The sequence below is a fragment of the Ambystoma mexicanum genome, chromosome 4q (assembly GCF_040938575.1).
Source record: "Ambystoma mexicanum isolate Mex_15411 chromosome 4q, UKY_AmexF1_1, whole genome shotgun sequence".
Taxonomy (NCBI): domain Eukaryota; kingdom Metazoa; phylum Chordata; class Amphibia; order Caudata; family Ambystomatidae; genus Ambystoma; species Ambystoma mexicanum.
The window spans coordinates 1144930896-1144951129 of record NC_090928.1 but is presented as its reverse complement, the minus strand read 5'-3'; positions in this window follow the sequence as shown (position 1 = coordinate 1144951129).

The following is a 20234-nucleotide window of genomic DNA, read 5'->3' as shown; positions in this document are numbered from 1 at the left end:
TATTGGGCACACTTCTAAATGCAACTTTCAGAGAGAGGCTATTGGCACATCTCTAAATTCACAGAGAGGCTATTGGGCACACTTCTAAATGCAACTTTCACAGATAGGCTATTGGGCACTCTTCTAAATTCACAGAGAGGCTATTGGGCAGACTTCTAAATGGAACTTTCTCAGAGAGACTATCGGGACACTTCTAAATGCCCTTCTAGTTGCAACTTTTCTCTGAGAGGCTATTGGGCACAACTTCTAAATGCAGCTTTCTCAGAGAGGCTATTGGCGACTTGGCCAAGCTTTTCTAAATGCAACTTTTCCCAGAGAGGCTAATTGGGCACAACTTCTAAATACATACATAGGCTATTGGGCACACTTCTAAGTGCAACTTTCCACAGATAGGCTATTGGGCGCACTTCTAAATGCAATTATCACAAATAGGCTATTGGGCACACTTATAAATTCACAGAGAGGCTATTGGGCACACTTCTAAATGCAATTTTCAGACAGAGGCTATTGGGCACATTTCTAAATGGAACTTTTCTCAGAGAGACTATCGGGACACTTCTTAATGCCCTTCTAATTGCAACTTTTCTCTGAGAGGCTATTGGGCACAACTTCTAAATACATACATAGGCTATTGGGTACACTTCTAAGTTCAACATTTCTCAGAGAGACTATTGGGCACAACTTCTAGATGCAACTTTCTCAGAGAGGCTATTGGGTACACTTCTAAATGTAACTTTTCTCAGAGGGGCTATTGGGCACAACTTCTAAATGCAACTTTTCTCAGAGAGGCAACTTCTAAATACACACATAGGCTATTGGGCACAACTTCTAAATGCAACTTTTCTCAGGGAGGCTATTGGGCACAACTTCTAAATACATACATAGGCTATTGGGCACACTTCTAAATGCAATTTCAGACAGAGGCTATTGGGCACATTTCTGAATAGAACTTTCTCAGACAGAGGCTATTGGGCACACTTCTAAATGCCCTTCTAATTGCAACTTTCTCTGAAAGGCTATTGGGCACAACTTCTAAATACATACATAGGCTATTGGGTACACTTTTAAGTTCAACTTTTCTCAGAGGGGCTATTGGGCACAACTTCTAAATGCAACTTTTCTCAGAGAGGCTATTGGGTACAACTTCTAAATACACACATAGGCTATTGGGCACAACTTCTAAATACACACTTAGGCTATTGGGCACAACTTCTAAATACACACATAGGCTATTGGGCACAACTTCTAAATACACACATTGGTTATTGGGTACACTTCTAAATGCAACTTTCTCAGGGGGGCTATTGGGCACAACTTCTAAATGCAACTTTTCTCAGAGAGGCTATTGGGCACAACTTCTAAATACACACATAGGCTATTGGGCACAACTTCTAAATACGCACTTAGGCTATTGGGCACAACTTCTAAATACACACATAGGCTATTGGGCACAACTTCTAAATACACACACTTAGGCTATTGGGCACAACTTCTAAATGCAACTTTTCTCAGAGAGGCTATTGGGCACAACTTCTAAATACACACATAGGCTATTGGGCACAACTTATAAATACACACTTAGGCTATTGGGCACAACTTCTAAATACACACATAGGCTATTGGGCACAACTTCTAAATGCAACTTTCTCAGAGAGGCTATTGCTTCTGGCCCCGCCCTTGCCACACTTACTTGTTGTTGGCTTCTTGCGGATACCTGCAGATATGACCTGGAGCCGTCTCTTGTAGGAGCCGTCCTTTGCCTCAGCTCCTTAGCCAATGGGCTGCCGGGCAGAGGGCTGCCCAGGGAGGATAAGCAATGAAGGGGGGACTCTCATGGCTGGACCAATCACCTGTCATGAGCTTTGACTCACTCCTCCATGAAGGATACAAGATCCTCTCTGTACCCAGGCCCAAGGGTTCAGGAGGGGGAGTGGCATTGATCTTCCCAGAATGGAGTCCTGTGTCCATCATCCCCACTCAGGCCTACTCCTCTTTCGAATGCCTAGTCTGCAAGCTCTCCCTCTCTCCTAAATCTTCTCTCCTTATGGCCACTTTCTATCAGCCACCAGGACAATCCACTCTCTTACTCTTGGAATAGGCTGACCTGGCCTCCTCTCTACTCTCCTCCTCCTCTGAACTCCTCCTGTTGGGTGACCTGAACATCCATCTGATCTCTCCTGACTCCTCAGGACCTTTCTGCAACCTATGCGATTCCCTCTCCCTCTCTATTTTACCTTCTGGCGCCGCGCACACAGTGGGCCACACTTTGGATGCTCTCATCTCTACCGACAGCCCTCTCTCCATCCCTCTCACTACCTCTCTCTCTTGGACGGACCACTCTCTTCTCTCTTCACACTTGAAGCTCTCCTCTTGCATCAGCACACCTGGCGCGGCCACTATGGTTCAAAGCAACAAGACCCATGAAAAGAGTGACAGTGGCTGCCTTTGCCTCCACCTACTCTCTGCCTCCTACTTTTGTGGCTGACTCCCACCTTGACACAGCCCTCGCTAACTTCAATCTTTCTATCTCCAACACCCTTGACACCCTTGCCCGTCTTGAGAGTTAGACTAAAGCCTTCCAAAAAGTGAAACTCTTGGTACAACTCTGATCTGGCTTCCCTTAAAGGCAAGTGTAGGGCAGCTGAGCTTAAATGGAATGCGTTTGGTGGACCCTCTGACAGCGTCCTGCTGCCTCCTTCAAACGTAGTATCGACTCTGCATCCACACTAAGCAAAGAGTCTTTATTCAAGCCTGCATCTCTGCTGTATCAAACAACACGGCTGAACTCTTCAAAGTCTGTAAGGAACTGGCCAATCCTGCAGCAGCCTCCTCTTCTGCCACACCCACAGAGGACCTTTGCTCGGACCTGGCTGCACACTTCACCACAAAACCCCATGACATCCTTTCCTCTCTCACTTCCACACCGCATCATACCCCAACAGCCCTGGAGCCTCCCTTGGCCCCTCCACCACTTCTCCTTTCTTCTCTCACTTCCATCACACCTGACGAGGTTGCCAGACAAGTACGGTCCATGAAGGCCTCATCCAAACAGGTGGACCCATGCCCCTCCAAAACCATCAAGGACAACATTGACTCTCTCGCTCCAGCCTTGGCTGATCTCTGCAATCTCTCTTTTGCCACTGGAGTTTTCCCTACTTCCCTTAAGCACTCCCTTGTGCACCCTCTGCTTAAGAAACCCTCTGCCGACCCCTACTTTCCGGCAAACTACTGCCCCATCTCTATCACCCCTTTCCTGGGCAAACTCCTGGAGAAGCTGGCTATCTCTCAGCTCATCCTCCACACTGAATCCGCTGGTCGCCTCCACGATCATCAGTGTGGCTTTAGAGCATCCAGAGGCACGGAAACTGCTCTTCTGAACACATGTGAAGACCTGCTCTCAAATCTTGACACTAACACTCCCTCTGTCCTCCTTCTTCTTGACCTCTCCTATGCCTTTCACACAGTAAACCACAACATCCTGATCGCACGTCTCTGTGACACCCTGGGAATCACAGGTCAGGCTCTGGTGTGGTTAAACGCCTTCCTTTCTGGCCGCCCATCCCAGGTGGAACTTGGGCCCTTTCTCAATACTATCACTCTTTCAACATGCGGCGTCCCCCAGGGTTCTGACCTATATCCCTGGTTCTTCAATGCCTACATGGCACCCCTGGCATGTGTAATTGCCAGTTTCACCTCTAACTTTCAGTGCTATGCGGATGACACACAACTCAGCCACCTCCTCTACCTCGCTCATATCTGACTGTCCGCAATTCAGTCATGGCATGCTGTAAACAACCTCTGCCTCAAGGCCAGTAAGACTGAGATCGTTTGCATTGGGACTCCTGCTCCCGCTTTCCCACTGTCACTATGGCCGGCTGGCCGCCCTTGACCCTGCGCCCACTCCCACCTCTGAAGCAAAAAACCTTGGGGTCATCTTCGACTCCACTCTCTCCTTCATCTCAGACATCTCTAAAAATTCCAGCTACCAGCTGCACCTCCTCAGAGGTACTCTTCTTTTTCTCACCTTCCCCCAGAGGCTCACTGTCTCCAGAGCCCTGGTTCTCTCAAGGCTGGACTACTGCAACAGCCTCTTCCTCAACCTCCCTGCTACTGATCTGCTCCCTCTGCAACTCATCCAGAACAGAACTGAGAGACTTATCATTGCCCTCAAGACAGGCGACTGCATCTCTCCAGCGCTGACATCCTGCCACTGGCTCCCTGTGACTGCAAGGTTCAAGTTCAAGACCCTGTGAATTGTCCACAAGGCTTTCTGGGGCCTGGGAGCCACCTATCTGCACTGATGCCTTCTTAGATACTGTCCCTCCAGAGCCCTCCGCTCATCTACCTCCAACCTTCTGGAGTGAGCCGGTTCTCTAAGCAGAGATTTGGAAGGAGATCCTTATCCTCAGCAGGGGCCTCCCTCTGGAATAGCCTCCCTGCCGCCCTCCTTCTTGAGCCTGATCTCCTTAAATTCCGGAAACTCCCTAAGACATTACCCTTCTCCTCTTCCTTCTCTCTCCCTCTACCCTGCTAACCTCTCTCTCTTCTGTATCCGTTCTCCCTCCTTTTTCCACAAAGCATGCCGACTGGCAGCCGGGCGTACCTCAGAGTCTCACAGGTCCCCGGCACCCTCGCCAGTCCTCCAGCACTTGCCTCAGGGCCTGCACTGCCTCACTGCCACTGCACTTGGTCAATGACACCGTGAGAATGGCATCTCAGTACTTACCCAGTTCTGACTAACTGGGCGCACCTGGATACCCCCCCCCCCACCTGCACTTGTCCCCTGCCCACTCCCCTCTTTACCGTCTGTGTACTTGCACGATCCGAATGTACCATGCCTTGAAGATTGTCTAGTTTTTCCTCCCTGTCTCCCCTCCTGCATGGTGGTGCTATTATGCTATTGGAAAAACTGCAGAACCGTCGTCAGACCTATTTGCTGTTATCTCCACTGTTAATTGTCTCATATGCACTTACTCTGCCTGGGCAGACTGGTATCGTTCAGAAGTTCAAGGGCTCTGAATCACTGTTGTCTCTCTCCCCTTGTTCTCTCCCTCCTTGAGGGCTTTGAAACACTGGCTTTGTGTATAGGTGCTTTACAAATAAACATTACCGTACCAACATTACCATACCATATCACGAGTAGAAGTGCAACCTTTGCCGCAGAAAAGCCTGTCGGGATGAAACACTGGTTGGCACAGCTAGAATAAGACTGGTGTCAATTAGTATTCCCCTTGGTACTGAAAGCATGTTTTTTTGATGCAAACCTTAGTAAATATTTGCATAAATGTGTATATAATTAAACATCTCAAAATATCACTTGGGACCATTTATCGCTTTAATGACAGGGCGTAGCACAATAGTACGACCAAGGCAATACTTATGGTTTTAAAAGAAAACAATAGCCTTGCCCTCAGAGGCCTGCTTACTCCGCCATTGCCCTTCTACAGCCAGGAGAGCAGGGGGCATCGCAAATTCAATTTCACAACTCCTGTTGCCAGATGGGCACTGGGAGTAGTAGTGAGCGTGGGACAGACCTTCAGACAACCAGTGCTTTGCCAGAATGATAGCTTAGGGGGCTGGGGAGCTCGCCTTGGGGCTGTGTGTAACCTACCAGTAAAGGATTCCAATCCCAACAGTAACGTTCAACCTTTTGAGCTCTATGCAAATCGATACCAGCCAGCTGCATAATGATAACGGATATGGTTTAAGCAGCAAGCTAATCAAAGTGTCTTATGCCTCTTCTGATTCCGGGTACAGTATCCAGTTACATTAATGACCACGAGCTGGGTCATTGCCTTCCAAGTGGCTGTTGACGCCTGAATCCGTCAGCCGCATATGCATTTTTGATTAACCATAACCTGTTCTATGGGCTCTGTCAGGGAGCACCCCTGCACACGTGATTGGGGGAGACTTTGAATACATTGCTTCCTAAATGGGATTTGAAAGATATTGGACTAAGTAACCAGGGTAAGATCGCCCTTTGCTTCGCCATACTACAACATCTTAGACCGTTACCACTTGGAGGGCTTTTCCACCCATAAAGGCCTTTTCCTTTCTGGCTGCTGCTGCTTCCTTTATATGGGGCGGTGACTGCACTGTGAGCTGAGGTGCCCTGCGCAGCGCGAGGTCTCTGGAGGCAAGCAGGGCTGAGAGGATGGCGTCTAGGGGCGGAGCATGATGACACGCTTGCCCGTAACCCACTCCCATGACCAATCCAACATTTTGTTTTTAAATCTATTTTTGGAGGCTGTTGTGTTTTACCTATCCTGACTATGTGGCTATTCCCTGTATGTTTGTGTGCCTGAGTCTGGAATGTTTGGTATGGAGTGTTCTGGTTGGAATGTTTGGATGTGAGTGCCTGTGTTCCATTAGTGCCAGTTGGAAACTTAAGCTTGGCACAGGGGGACCGGTGGGTGCTTCTATCCTATGAATTTATCCTATGTTATATTTAATGTACTTACCTGTGTTCCTGTGGACTTACTAAAGAAACCTAAACCCAACAAGGCTCCTGAGTGGTTATTTTAACACCAACCTACAACTTAACATTGGCGACGAGGATGGGATTTAGGGTGGTATTATGCCAAGGTAAGATAGAGGCTGTTGGTGTTTCTTAGTACCAATCTTGGTTTTTGGCAAGGCCTATGGAAAATTGTGTGGATTCTATGCAACCAAGAAAAAAAAAAATGAAATGTATAGTAATGTTTTGCACTAACCTTACTATTTCTCCACAGACATTCCTCAACTAGTTGAAAGTGAGAGTACTAGAAATTGGACAATATTATTGGGTATTTAGACCTATTTCTTTCCTAGGTAATGTACATTCATGAAATGCCTTACATTAATCTAATAATTTTGCCCACAGGTATGATTCAATTTGGACCTTTTGAGCATGAACTTTAAGACTCTTTCGTGGTGTAACCTGGAAATGTTTTACATTTCAAATAATTCAATGCTGTATTGGTTCATTTGTTGTTTATGGGAATGTGTATGAGTGATTGCAACTGTGATGTAGCAAGCAATGTATAAGTGCAATGCTAAATGTTAATTGGTATTGCCGATGAGTGCGCAAAGTGTTGCGGGATGCAGTTCCCGGTGTTGAGGTGCCTAAAAAGGTGGCGAGTTTTGCCAGTATTGGTGGCGTTGGGTGGCGCTAATGGGTGCGTCTATGGGAATTTCTGATGTTTTGGCTATGTACTGAAATTTCAAAAACCAAATGTGAGTTGTGTTTATGTTTTGCACTGTATTAACCAATTATTCTTCCACAGGAAAACAACCATTAAGGACTTTGTAGCCTTATTATTGGACTCAAGTGTGGTGCTTAACCCTTGTTTATCATATTTAAAAGCTCAATTTTCCTGACTGGTGTGTTTGGGGGAAATGTGTGTGGTGTGCAAGTGAGTAGAGAGCATGTGTTTGCTCAGGTCAGGTACTCTAATGTGGAGAATATGGTTGTTTTTATTAGCTCAGGCGTGGTGCCTGGAGTGGTGGAGTGGAGGTTATTGGTTGCTCTGTGGTGAGCATGGGATGCTCAATGGTGATCATTTATTAGCTCAGGCATGGTGCCTGGAGTGGTGGAGTGGAGGTTATTGGTTGCTCTGTGGTGAGCATGGGATGCTCCATGGTGAGCATTTATTAGCTCAGGCATGGTGCCTGGAGTGGTGGAGTGGAGGTTATTGGTTGCTCTGTGGTGAGCATGGGATGCTCAATGGCGAGCATTTATTAGCTCAGGCATGGTGCCTGGAGTGGTGGAGTGGAGGTTATTGGTTGCTCTGTGGTGAGCATGGGCTGCTCAATGGTGAGCATTTATTAGCTCAGGCATGGTGCCTGGAGTGGTGGAGTGGAGGTTATTGGTTGCTCTGGTGAGCATGGGATGCTCAATGGCGAGCATTTATTAGCTCAGGCATGGTGCCTGGAGTGGTGGAGTGGAGGTTATTGGTTGCTCTGTGGTGAGCATGGGATGCTCAATGGCGAGCATTTATTAGCTCAGGCATGGTGCCTGGAGTGGTGGAGTGGAGGTTATTGGTTGCTCTATTGGTTGCTCTATGTTGAGCATGGGATGCTCAATGGCGAGCATTTAGTAGCTCAGGCATGCGTCTGGAGTGGTGGAGTAGTGCGAGTTTTGGTTGCTCTATGGTGAGCATGGGATATTCAATTGTGAGCATTTGTTTCTCTAGAGGGTGTTTGAGGACGCCCATAGTGGATTTGAAATGTTATGCTTTAGGCAGATAGTGGGGTTACCCCTGTAGATTGTGTTAGCACAACCTGTTGTAAGTGAATGATGATGCAGGGTTAATGTTGTGATGTAGGTGGTAATGGTTGAGTATGAGATTGTGGGCTGGTTCCCTTGTAGCGAGTTCCATAAAAGGCCTGTTACGGTTCTAGTGATTGTTTTGGAAGTGTGTTAGCCAATTGGCAGGTACTCTAAGGACTTGGTAGGGGATAGCTTTATGCTAGGAGCAGTTTGCTGGATGGAGGTTTAGAAGGATCGTTTTTATATACATACATGTTAGTAACACTGTTCCTTCTGTTTCTTTCTTTGATTGCATGGTTATGTATGGGGGGAGATGTGGCACAGCGAGTAGAGCGCCCGCTTTGACACCCGTGCAGAGCCTGTTAACGCAGGTTCGAATCCCGGCGGGGCCAAACTCAGCCTTTCATCCTTCCGAGGTCGATAAATGAGCACCACACACCGTGGGTAATAATAAGCAGCGCTCAGATACCTGAGGGTTTGTAGCGCTATATAAAAGCCTAATTATTATTATTATTTATTATTATGTGTTGTGTTTTACCTATCCTGACTATGTGGCTATTCCCTGTATGTATGTGTGCCTGAGTCTGGAATGTTTAGTATGGAGTGTTCTGGTTGGAATGTTTGGATGTGAGTGCCTGTGTTCCATTAGTGCCAGTTGGAAACTTAAGCTTGGCACAGGGGGACCGGTGGGTGCTTCTATCCTATGAATTTATCCTATGTTATATTTAATGTACTTACCTGTGTTCCTGTGGACTTACTAAAGAAACCTAAACCCAACAAGGCTCCTGAGTGGTTATTTTAACACCAACCTACAACTTAACAGAGGCAAGCAGGAAATACTCAACTTGGTTTTCAGGTGCCAGTGACTTGAAACTTGGGTAGGTCTCGAGTCTGCCACTTGGCCCGAGATGCCCATCAGAGATTGGCTATGGAAGTAGAATGGGGGAGCAACTAAACACCAGGCTTCTTCTAACCTGCGATGTCTCATGGGGCAGCTGCGTTGAATGCAGCTAGCCAAGTAGGCTGCTTCCCCCTCGTTGATGTCCATTTGAGCCAATGTAATGATGAGTCTTTTCACTACCTTTATCATTTTCCCGCCACTTTCCATGTGGGAGTAACCTGCATGCTAAAGCGCTAGCAAGTTTCCCATACTGCCTTTTGCCTCAGCATTTCCCTTATGGTAACAGAATTCTACCATAGGTGAATAAACGTGACTAAAGGGTCAATCCCATTTCAGGAAATCCTTCAGTGCAAATTCTGCTTCCCACAGGGGCGAAGAGGACTGAATCACCAACGCTACACAACTGACTTGAGGCTGGTGGGTGCCTAACTGGCCCATCATTCAACAAGTTGTTGAACTGAGTCAGCAAGCTAGGCACAGCGCTCAAATCCACCACGGTCAGTTCCTCAGCAGGAAGAAGAAACATCCATGCTGTGGCGGCCGCAGCTTAACAAATTTGAAGACGCTATATATCATCAGAACTGTTTCCCTGCATCCAGAAACAGACCAATAACGGTCAAAACAATAAAGCCAGAGAACGTTCCAGAGTCTCCCCAGTTATGTTAAGGATTTCAATCAGGCGACACACACCTTGGTCCCAGCCTAGAATGTAGCGCCCAACTGAGATGCCTTTCTCTTTATTTTATGCAGATTCAATTTGAGATGGTACACAACTCGTATCACACCCCCTTTTCCAAATAAACCAGGTCACAATGGACTGAACCAGGCCAGTTGGTGAAAATTACAATATTTATTTATTTTTGAATTCAAAATAAATCATACAATTTTTAATATGGCGCAGCAATCACAAATGGGGTGATAATTACAATGAATATGGAAGCAATACACTTGATTAACCTTCTAGTAAAACATATACAACGCACACATGAATAGGAGCACTTTTGAATTAGGAGAGGTAGCACCCAAGTTAAGGTTTTCCCCCTGCAATGTTCCCTCATCCCACCAATAATCCAATTCTGAGTGGATAGAAAGAAGCAGCAGGTAGTCAGGAATGAGGGGAAGAAAACAGAACCAAAAGCCGACCTTCCCTCACAAAATAAGACCCTTTGCAATAGCAGGAAATAACACTGGGAAATGGCAAATAAATAATTAATATGCGGTTAAAACTTTGAATTAAATATTATTTCTCACTAAGGCAGCAATGCACAAACACTACCAATCACAAGGCAATGGTCAACAAGAAGCATACAATTTGAAAATGAGTGGAAAGTTAAAACATGCTGCAGTCAAATGACACGTTGGAAATAAAACGGGTGAAATACTCTGATTTGGAGTGCGGTTTTTTGGCTAGGGGATAGATGTATATCACTTGGATATTACTGAAGTGAAAGGATGGTAAGATTTGGATGAGATTTTCCGGGTGGAATGGGGTTCAGTTTTAGGGAAATAGGGCAGTTAAAATGAAAACTTCGGTTTTAAAAGAAAGCCAAAGGTTACTTAAAACAAAATTATCTAAACTATATTGTTAAAGAGGAACACAGTAAGCTCCAAGGTTGAATCGCGAGGTCAACCCTGTCCCCCCAGTGCTCAACCCCAAGAATAAAATATATGGAAATTAGTTTGATTACTCCAAATATAACTAAGGGCTTATAATTTACACCAAACAAAATTGAAAAGTGATGGTGCTAACACTTAAACATTAAGGACAGGATATGAGGATAATTCTAACAGTTTCAACAAGTTACCAGGGTATACATATGACTTCTTAGAGAATGGGATAAGGACAAAGGCAAGACAAGATAGGCTATGTGTTTCTATGGGGTAGGGATTATACTCACAGTCCACTTTTTAGTTTTGGGATTTTTTGGACAGTCAACAGGGTCTGGTCACCACAATGCAGCACGCCTGGCAAAAGTCAGCTGGACAAGGTATGGTCACCGGGTAGCAAACATCTGGGCAATTCGGGTCACTGGATGGCACAGGTACCGCTGGATGCAGTCAATGGGCAAGCAGTTAGTGGGCCACAAGCCGGTCTGATGTCAGGATGCAAAAGGTACCACCGCTTTCCCCTTTTTGTTAATGGGAATTTAGTGGGATTTTCTTAATCTAGGCCTTTGCTGGAGTAGAGTCGGCTATGCTTTGGCCTGGCAGAGAAATCTGGCCAGCTTTGCTTTGGCCTTGTAGTGGAATCTGGGGTCTGGCAGGATGAATGTGGAAGATCAGGAACGCAGCACAGGAATTCAGGAAGGGTGTGTCTAATGTCCTGCCATGGACTCTTGTTTATAATGCATAGTGACATTATAGAAGTATATGGCTGGGCAGGCTTAGCTAAACACATCTCTCACCCAATGGATTGATTAGGGGTGCTAGTCCCCACCTCGCTCTCACTGGTAGGATCTAAAGGGCAGGATAGCAGATTTATGATGTGATTTTTACAATGTTCAAGAACCTCCCACATTTACTTTAGCTAAAATCTGATTTTGCCACAAATGGTACATTTATACAGTTGAAATCTCTCAGCAAATTACATAAACAGGTTGCATATTTTATGGAGACCATTGCAGTCCAACTCTGCAATCTGGGAGACATTGTGTTGTACGTTTAATAATCTTTCGTTGTTTTTAGTGTGAAATGTTCGGCCTAAACTTCTGTAACTTTACACGTGCGTACATACTATCATAGGGCCTATTTCTGTTCATTTTTAACGTTCCATCATATGTCCCTTTCCCATGATGCACCTCTTATTTTAAAGCCACAAAAATCACATTTAAACCGCTAACTTTTCATTTTTTTGCAAAATCCAACTGCAAAGATAAAAGTCTTTAAAGTTTATTTATAAAATAGTCTCTGGAACAGATGGGCGGCCCTTTGTCCTGCCCTTTGTACTGCACTGGACCATTTTTATCCTCTTCAGCTACCACCAACTATCATTTCCTCCAGAGTAAGGTGGGGGTTTCCCAGTTTGATTGAGGGTTTATTGCCCCTTCTCCACTTCACACTCTGTGTCCTGGAAATTCCATTGTAGAGGGCTCAGCCCAGACCAGATTCTGTCCAACCTGGAAATTATCACTGGGGTGTTAGTAGATAGGTGTCACAAATCTCTCCCCTTCTCACCTGTTTTTGTTGTTTGCTTCCGACCTTCTGTGGTGTCTTCTTTCTCAGGGTCTGGGATTTGTATAAACCCGTGTGCTGGTCCTCAGCTTCCAGCATGTTGTTCACAATCCAACTCCAAGATACGTTCAGATGACCAGGGTGGAGACCAGGAAGAAATGATGCTCGCACTCGGAGGTACGTAACGCTGTGACCTGAGCGTGGGTGAAAATCCAGGAAGATTGGAGGTAAGGCAGAGGAAAGGGCGGAAGGAAGGGGAATTCAAGGAACCGAGAACCAAGAATCAGAAGAAAGCTCTGAGCAAACTCCGGCAACACATGTCCAACTACAGCAAGCAGTAGCGTTGAGACGCGCAGAGCCGTGGGGGTATGTCTGTTTTGTAGAACGTAGAGCGTGGAGCGCAGAGACTGGCAAGCAGCGTTCCGTATCAAGAGGCCATGTTGGAAGGATTATTGTATTCAATCTCCTATGGGTCAGGGACCACGAAGTCCAGAAGGGACGCAGACGAGAGTTCATGACAGTATGCCTCCTCTGAAGCCCAGCTCCTCCGGATTTGCACGGATGGATAAGATGGTATCTTTGAACCAGCCTGGGGGCATTCATGTTTGACATGGGTTCCCAGGTGCGCTCACTGGGAGGGTATCCTTTCCATTCGACCAAGTATTGTAGCTGACTACATCGGTACCTAGAGTCACAGATTCTGGACACATCATATTCGAGTTGGTCATTGACAATCACTGGGGTAGATTTTGGAGCTGTTCGAGATCGCTGAAGATATGGTTTTAACAGAGAGGTATGGAAGACTGGATGGATCGTTTTCCATGATTCTGGTAGTCGAAGTTGAAAGGCCACTGGATTGACGATTTCTTTTATAGAAAAGGACCCGTAATATCTGGGAGCCAATTTATTTGGTCTCAGATGTCGGGGAAGGAGCTTTGATGATAACCAGACTTTATCGCCTACTGAATAGGAAGGCCCAGGCCTTTTTTTAGAGTCAGCATAATGTTTAACATCTCTTCGGGCCTTTTTTAAGCGTTCTTTTGCTTCTTTGTGTACATTAATAAGGGTTTCAATCCAGGAATCAACCGCAGGAACTGGGGTAGGGTGTGGAAGAATGGATGGTAGAACTGAAGGATGAAATCCTTGACTACAGAAGAAAGGACTGGTTTTGATAGCTGAATGAACCGAATTGTTGTAAGCGAATTCGGCCAAAGGTATTAAGAGTGACCAATCATCCTGGACCTTGGTGGCAAAGCAACAAAGATACTGTTCTAAAGTTTGGTTTACACATTCAGTGGCTTCATTTGTCTGTGGGTGATAACCTGAGGACAAGGCATGTTGGATTCCCAGTATACGACATAATTGTTTCCAGAACTGGGATATGTACTGGGGTCCTCAGTCAGAAATGATCTTGGAGGGTAGCCCATGAAGCCGGAATATGTGTTCCAGGAAGATTCTGGCAAGTTCAGATGAGGATGGCAGTTTGCATAAAGGTGTAAAATGAGCCATATGAGTAAACAAATCAATGATAACCATGATAGTTTTGTAGCCCGTGGCGATGATTTACCAGGGTCTTGTTGGTATTGGTGGTTGGAGCAGGAGACCTGCCGGTTTCTTATTATCATGTTTGTTCTGATTGCAGACTGCACATGTCTGGATATGGATCCTGATATCATCCTTCATCTTTGGCCACCAAAACTGTCTTTGTATTAGATGGAGGGTGTTGGTGATGCCACGGTGTCCTGAATGAAAAGTATCATGACATAGGCTTGTGATCCTTTGTCTCAGTCCAGGAGTGGGAATGACCAAGCGAGTGTCCTTGAACAGATATCCATCCTTTGTTTTGAGATTCCATCGATTGTTTCTCTTAAACTCCTTCCAGGTTTCAGAGGACTGAATTTGAATTTGAATATCCTCCAGGAGGGTGATTGCTTGGGCAACAAATATTGTGTGGGAAACATCTTAGGAAAAGTCCCATCTTCAAGAGGTTCGTAATCAGGACGTCTGGATAAGGCATCGGCTATTATGTTGTGTGTTCCAGGGACATGATGAATTTGAAATTGGTATTGAGCAAAAAAGAAGGCCCAACAGGCTTGACGACTGTTTCTACGTTCTAGGGATTGCAGGACTTGAAGATTCCGATGGTCCGTGCGGACTTGCAGGCACCCAGGAGGAGATGACGCCAGTCAGTGAAGGCTTGACGGATGGCTAGTAATTCCTTTTCCAGGACGGAATAATGAGTTTCACTGGGAGTCAAGGTGCGAGAAAGATAGGCGATGGGGTGTTCTAGTTTGTCACCCAATTCTTGTTTTAGGACTGCCCCAATGGCATAGTTGGAGACATCAGTTTCAACAAGAAAAGGGCGATCAATGTCGGGTTGAGCTAGAATGGGAGCTTGTGTGAACTCCGACTTCAACCATTGGAACGCCATATCTTGGGCTGAGGTCCACAGAAAGGGGGTATCCTTCTTTAACAATGTAATAATAGGATGCACAATCTCTGAAAAGGCTGGTATAAATCTCGATAGAATTTAGCAAGCCCCAGGAAGGACTGAATTTGTTTTACAGTAGTTGGAACGGGCCAGGATAGAATAGAGTCTACCTTCGATGAGTCCATTCCAATCCCCTTTGGACTAAGAACGAATCCGAGATAGTGAACAGTTGATACATGGAAAAGGCACTTCTCGGGTTTGGCCAGGAGCTTATGTTCATGTAGACGTTGTAAGACTGCCTTTACGTGCTCTTCATGTTTTAGATGGTGCTTAGAGTATATCAGTATGTCGTCCAGATATACAATGACGAAGATGAACAGCATATCAGAAAAACACCTGGTCCATAAAACGTTGGAAGATCGCTGGGGCATTAGCACGTCCAAAGGGCATAACCAGGTATTCAAAATGGCCAAAGGGTGTTCTAAAGGCTGTTTTCCATTCGTCACCTTCCTTTATACGAATAAGATGGTAGGCACCCCTTAGATCTAATTTTGTGAAGACTACGGCACCTTTGACTACTTCCAGGATATCTGAGATGATAGGCAATGGGTAGTGGTCCTTAAGATTACACTGGTTAAGGCCATGGTAATCTAGACAAGGTCTGAGCTCCTTGATGTCTTTCTTGGGAACAAAAAAATAATGAAGCACCCGCCGGGCACTTAGATGGTCGTATGGTGCCATTTTCCAAGTTAGTATCCAGGTATTCCCAGAGGGCCCTTGTTTCAGGTTCTGATAAAATAAACATCCTTCCGAAAGGGTTGACTGCTGAAGGTGCTGTATCGATGGCACAATCCTCAGGTCTGTGAGGAGGGAGAGCTTGAACTATGGTGGTCCAAAATAGATCTGTGTAGGCCTGATAGGCCCTGGGAATCCGGATGATGTTAGAGACAGTGACCAGACTTTGCTGAATCACTTGCGAGTCTTCTGAGGACTTTGGTAAGGAATCTTGGATAAGCAGTGGGACATACAGTGTTCAGAACCAAGAAACAAGGAGCCTGCTGCCCAATTGATGTAGGGGTTATGCTTCCTTCTGTAACCAGGACATGCCTAGAACCATTTGATAGTGGGCAGATCTTATAATGTCAAATTTGATCCTCTCTTGATGGTGGTTTATAGAGAGTAAGATCTCTTTAGTTTGAAGGGTTATGGGTCCTGAAGACAGGGGTCTCTCATCAATAGCCTCTACAGGTTGCATAGTCTCTCGAGTTTCATGAGGAATGTTGTGAGTAGTGACCCAATCATGATCTATGAATATGCCCATATCTCCGCAATCCACGAATGCCAGGATGGGGTAAGATTCTTTCTTGGAAGGCGATAGAAAGGCCTGTAGAATCACAAGATTATTTTGTCCAGGAGAGTTCAAGGATGGAATTGATGTGGAGCAGACATCTCTCTCCCGAAACTGTGCCCCATCTAGGATCGGGAACTGGCGTTTCCCGAACGCCGTGGAGGAGCAATAGGGCACTCTCTCATGAGGTGCTTGTTGGAGGCGCAATACATGTACAGACCAGTGTGAATCTGTCGCATTCCTTTCTTGTGGGGTAATGGGTCCACGGAAGGCCCCCAGTTGCATGGGTTCTGGGTCCGAAGTCGGAGAAGCTGTGGGCTCTGGTCTAGATGGATGGTCTGAGGTGGCCCTTTGGGGAGTTGACTTGGACTTCTTTTTCTCCTTTTTTCTTTCCTGGATTCGAAAGTCTATTTGTAAGGAAAGGTCCTGGCTAACTCGTCCTTTATTTCTTCATTCAGATCTCTTCAGAAGAGGGTGAAGCTGGCTTCTTGAGACCAATCGGCTTCCTTCACAAGTTGTTTAAAGCGGGTCACATAGGTAAGCATATCCTGAGATCCTTGTTGAAATTCAAGTAAACGTTCTTGAGTGCTGTAAACCTGCTCTGGGCGATCACCCATGGCCATTAGAGCTTCTACAAACCCATCATAATCATCCAGGAGGGCATCACCCGAATTGACTAGGGGGGTTGCCCAGGTCAAGGCATTACCAGTGAGGTGTGAGATCATAAACCCCACCTTTGCTCTAGGAGTGGAAAAGTAGTAGGGCTTGAAGGTGAAGTGCACTAAACATGAATCAAGGAAGGCACTGAGGGTCTTTGAAGAACCATCATATTTGTCCATTACTCCTCCCAATAACACGCTTTCCTTAGTTGCAGAGTCACGTGACAAGACTAGCTGTTTTAATGCAGCATTCTCAGCTTTAAGATTCTGGACTTCTCTGGTTAGTTCCTGCATGCCTCGCATGAGGTCTTGAACCGCGGCTTCCATCTCTGTATCAGTATCGTTCTTTAGGCGTCTCAATCTTTCACAAATCTCTCCCCTTCTCTCCTGTTTTTGTTGTTTGCTTGCGACCTTCTGTGGCGTCTTCTTTCGCCCGTTCCGGGATTTGTATAAACCCGTGTGCTGGTCCTCGGCTTCCAGCGTGTTGTTCACAATCCAACTTCAGGAAACGTTCAGATGACCAGGGCGGAGACCAGGAAGAAATGATGATCGCACTCGGAGGCACAGAAAGCCGTGACCCGAGCGCGGGTGAAAATCCAGGAAGATTGGAGGTAAGGCAGAGGAAAAGGTGGAAGGAAGGGGAATTCAAGGAACCGTGAACCAAGAATCAGAAGAAAGCTCAAAGCGAACTCCGGCAACATATGTCCAACTATAGCAAGCGGAAGCGTTGAGACGTGCAGAGCCGCGGGGGCGTGTCTGTTTTGTAGAACGTAGAGCGTGGAGCGCAGAGAATGGCAAGCAGCGTTCCGTATCAAGCGGCCATGTTGGAAGGATTATTGTATTCAATCCCCTATGGGTGAGGGACCACGAAGTCCAGAAGGGACGCAGACAACGGTTCATGACAACAGGGCCCCTTTTGTTTCTGTCATCCTCTCAACAGAAACCTGTTTTTGGCTGACATCCCCCCTGCAGCCACTGAAGTTTGATTTAATTGTATTTATTTTTGTTCCGAATTGGAAGAAAACCTGCTGAATAGATCCATTTCATACATTGTATTTTCACAGTACAATCCCCTTTCACATTGCTAGGCAAGAAGAAGTTTTTGTTCAACATAGTACTCTCAAACAAGCATTTTTCTTCTTTAGTTTGCCAAGCCCATTTTTACATATGTGGTGCAAGCTGCTAGCATTTTGCTTTCAAATTTGGTTTTTGACTTTCCATCTGGATTCCCACACTGTTTTGCAGCCATAGTTATTTTCTTGTAGGCCGTAGTTTATTTGAACCACCTATGCAGTGAAATTGACATAGCCCAGAGCTGGAGTTTCTTTGAATTACTGATCATTGACACTTTGTAACTTCAAAAGTGAAGCTTTTCCCAAGCTGCGTAAAATGAGGTTTCAATGTGGATTTTTCTCGGATTTGGTTTGACAGCCCGTCATTCAGGGGTCATACTTGGTTTTGCTGAAGCACAATGGGGATATGAATGGGCATGGCAGGGCCTTATTAGTAACAGGAGTTTGAGGAAGAACAGATAGAAATAGTGTTAGAGCAGCATCATTTTAAGGTAATATACCAACATTTCAATGGGGATTTTGTGGCTGGCAGAAAAGCAGTGCTGCTTCTTCACTCTATTTCTTTGGTATATGTAAGAACACACTGGCAAGCTCCCTCAGTGTGCCTCCTTGTTCCATCCTGCCCGATATGTGCTTGGCAAGATGGTGTAGCCATCTTTTTGTCCCTGCAAAATGCACTTTTGAGGCCATGGTGCTCACAGGAGCCAGCGCAGCCATTTTGTTGTTTCTGCTGAAATGCAGTTTGGTGATGTGGGGAAGTATAGCTGAGTTTGGTCAATATCCCACAGGTATCCAATGAGGGCAGCCTCATGATCCACATGATCGAGTAACACCGCAGACCACTTTGTACTCAAGAATCCATCCAACTACTGCACATTGACTCACGGCAAATGAGCAGTGCTCTGCAAATGTCATTCTTTTAATGACTGCTTGATCGAGCACACCCTCATAGTTCAAAGAAAAGAACTCAAAATCTAGAAGAAAATGTTCTACACCAAAAATCCTTCACTAGACGATGTGCCATCCATACCTGGAACAGCCAAAGGAGGAGGAAACTGACTCATATCTGCTATGAACAATGCCACACCTAGGAGTGGCAACTACACATTGTTATGTCTTACACACTACTCGGGCACTGGTCTCTTCGGCAGCAGGCCGCTGAATAGGAACTCAGTCCGGAATGGCTTCCTCCGTTCTCCATGGACAGGGCTGGTTGTCCCCATGACCTAGGCAGCCGCATTGGGTGGGGTAGCTGGGTGGCTCTCTGACTTCCATGGATTGGTGTACGTGGAGATGAGAGCTCCAAGATGGTGGTACCATGCATGCCTTTTTTCCTTGAACCCTTCAAGGTAATATGGTGGATGTCCACTTTCACAGAACATAAAGAATAGTGAGCAATGGCTACTTATAAGGATGTTGTGAGCATTCGTTCTCAGCATTGCAAGACTTCAGGTACTCGGTTTCGCCTTTTGCCTGTAGCTTGATGATCTATTTTTGTGCTTTTCCCCGGTTTGTTTCTTAAACCTGTCTGCACTGTGCTCCTCCTTCCTGCTGTGTCTCCCCGAGCCCTCTTCCTTCTGCCTTCCTGTTGTTTCGGTGCCCCACACCCCCATCCTTGCAGTGCCCCCTCACCGTCTCCTCTTTGGGGCATTTGAAGACCATCCCATAATATCTCAACTCTGCTGCTCAAGTGCGCTGATCCACGCCACACCATGGAGATTTTTTCTCATCAATGTTTTTCCTCCAGGGTTTACACCTCTTCTGGTGGTCACCCTTCTATCATCTGTCGCACTCACTTGAGGGCAGCGTGGCACCTGGAAGGTACCAGCCATTTCTCTACACATCACATCTAGAGAAGCAACCCCAGATGATGCTGTCTGCTGATAGAAATCCGGAATATACAGAAGATGTCTAAGATGTGCCCTGACAGAGACAACCTGCAACAAGACCCACTGCTGCCCATGTTGCAGTTCTAACAATGTGGGCAGGTGCCTACCCTGCAACAAAATAGGTCACTTTATAAAAAGGTGCAATCTGGCAGACTAGGCCAGGATCTTCTCCAGGCCCTCTCGTGCACTCATACTTCCTGGCCTGCTTCTGGCATACACAGACCGCTCGAAGGACCCCACTGGGCCCCCCCTGCTGCTCACATGTCTGGCTGCTCCTGCCGTTTCTATGGGGGCAATCTCTATTCTGAGATGCATGGGGAAGAACATGCTGAATATTTGATGTTGCAAATGATGTTGAATTCCGTCTGCCAGGACCACCCCACCTTGGATTCGTGAACTCCTGGCAGCTAGTGGGAAGAACCTTACTCAAGGAGCCTGGCCATGCCACCCTAAAAAAAGAGTGACTCCACTCGGGATGGGCACTGAGATAAAGCAGAGTGTCCACTTTCCA